Genomic DNA, 2,415 nt, shown 5'->3' with positions numbered 1-2,415 from the left:
GGTACCAAAAATATCATCAGTATCATAAAACACACCATTATTTATTATTTTAAAGTATCTCATCTGTGGGGGTCATTGGAAACGTGGGGGTTTCAGCAGACATTGGTAGACACCAGCTAATTAAAGGTAAGAAACATCATAAAAACTGAATATTTACAAAAATTTTAAATAACCGCGATGCTTGGAAACTTGTAAGTAATTAGAAATTTTCTCTCTATCTCAACCCAACTCCATCCCAAAAGTATATTGGCAATGTAGCTAGTGATATTTTGGAATGGTTCACTAGTTATATTAACATAAAGGAAGTGGATTTTGGAATTTGAAATGTTTTTGAATTTTGGAATGAATCACTGATTATATTCACATAAAGGAATAATTCCAGCATCTAATGCACAATTCTATTATATATGGTCAGTATTCTGAAATATAACAGCTAAAATTGGATCCCCTGAATCCTAGCAAGTGCATACAGAATAGCTATGATATACTGCATTTGGTGTATAAAACCGATGTTCCTTAGTACTAATGTTCCACATGGGATCTCCTTATGTGTTCGAAATTTTAAAAAATAAGATCTTGGCAAAATAGATTCACACGCCTGGCATCTGCTGATCCACTTCAATACTTTGGGGGGAAAATTGCTTTCTGTTTGAGGAAGTACATAGGCATCAGGAAATAGATTGTGGTGGTTTTAAACAGTTTATTTAAACATACGTAGTTCATCTAAGTTATATTTAATTAACGTTTCCGTGAGTTTATGTATATTATAAATGGGAGAATTTTCTAAATAAAATGATAATCAATTCCAGGCAATTGGTTTATGGCTGATCGGCTTACTATGTGACTATGTTTTGTCAGTATAGACAATTAATGAAGTATAAATAGCTTACCTTGTTTATTCTAAAAATTGCATAGTGTACAACTATTATTTGATCTGGGATTACTCAGAAAGTTCAACAGCTGACATAGTCCAAGAGTATTAAAGGACATTATGGCAACAGCCAGCAACAGCCAGATTCAAAATGCTAGCACACCCTGGGGTCCATCCATCTGACCTTCTCTGACAGCTCAAAGGGTCACGTTCGGTCCTGTCACCAGTGAAGTCTGCTGAATCCTAAAGTCTTGAGACATGAGGTTGCCTACCCACTGACTTTTGGTGTCTGTCACAAGGTAGAGAGAGGTCTGAAGTCATCATCCTTCACTGCAGTACAGATGTTCCTCTCCTCTGGCATTCTTGCCAGGAGTCCCAATTTTACCAGCAAAGAAGCTCAGCTCAAGCAGATTTAATTTGTGATAAGAAATGGTCCTCCAGAAGGAGCCTCTGTGTGTGTTATGTGCCGTTGAATTGGCTCCGATGCCTGGCAACCCTATGGATGAGTGACATCCACAGTATCCTGTCCCCAATGGCTCTGTTCAGCTCCTGCAGACTCCTGTCTATAGTTTCCTTTATGGAGTCAATTCACCTCATATTTGATCTTCTTTTCCTGCTGCCTTCTATTTTTCAAAGTGTTATTGTCTTTTCCAAAGAACCCTACCTTCTCATGATGCTCCCAAGTAGGACAGCTTCAGTTTTGACATTTTTGCCCCAGCAATGTTTCAGGCTTCATTTGCATTATGACCCACTTGTTCATCTTGCTGGTGGCCTCAGGTATCCGCAGAGCTCTCCTCCAACACCAGACTTCAAGTGAATCATTTTGTTTTTCCTATCAGTCTTCTTCCCTGTCCAGCTTTTACATTTATACATAGTAATTGAGAATCCAAGTGTGTAAATGGTCTTAGCCTTTGTCTCTAATGCCACATCTTTGCTCTTAATGATTTTTCCTAATTTGTCCGTTGCTGCCTGAATCTCAGCTTTTGCTCTGTTTCTTGGCTTCAGTCTCCATTCGAATTGATGACTGAACCGAAGTAAGCAAAAGCTTTAACTATTTCAAGGTCCTTTTTGTCTATGTTAAAGTCCTGTATTTCTTCTGTCGTCATGATTTTTGTCTTCTTGATGTTCACATGTAAGTATGGAAGTCTGGAGTCCTGGCTTATGTTCTGGGCTTTGCCTGTCGTGATTTCTGAGACTCTAGATTCATAATTTCCCATCTTTAAAAGTTTAATAATGAGCCCTAGTTATTGTCATTTAACGATGGGAAATTATGAAGACGGAGTCTTGGAAGTCATGAGTGGCAAGGCCCAGAACAGAAACCGGGGCTCTTGACTTCTGTATCTACGCTTGCTTTTCCCAGAAGATTTCACAAGCTTTCTTCTTGCCTGGCATTTACCACTAACAAAGTGGTGAATCAGACACACAACGGGCACCTGTGTTTCCTTTCTTAACTGCCTGGTAATCATTTAAAACGGGAGTCCCCAACACCTGAGCAGCAGACCAGTACCAGTCCATGCCCTGTTAGGAACTGGGCTGCACAGCAG

Source organism: Pteropus vampyrus, unplaced genomic scaffold, assembly GCF_000151845.1.
Source record: "Pteropus vampyrus isolate Shadow unplaced genomic scaffold, Pvam_2.0 Scaffold93, whole genome shotgun sequence".
Taxonomy (NCBI): Eukaryota; Metazoa; Chordata; class Mammalia; order Chiroptera; family Pteropodidae; genus Pteropus; species Pteropus vampyrus.
The sequence above is the reverse complement of the archived record's forward strand: the minus strand, read 5'-3'. Positions refer to the sequence as shown.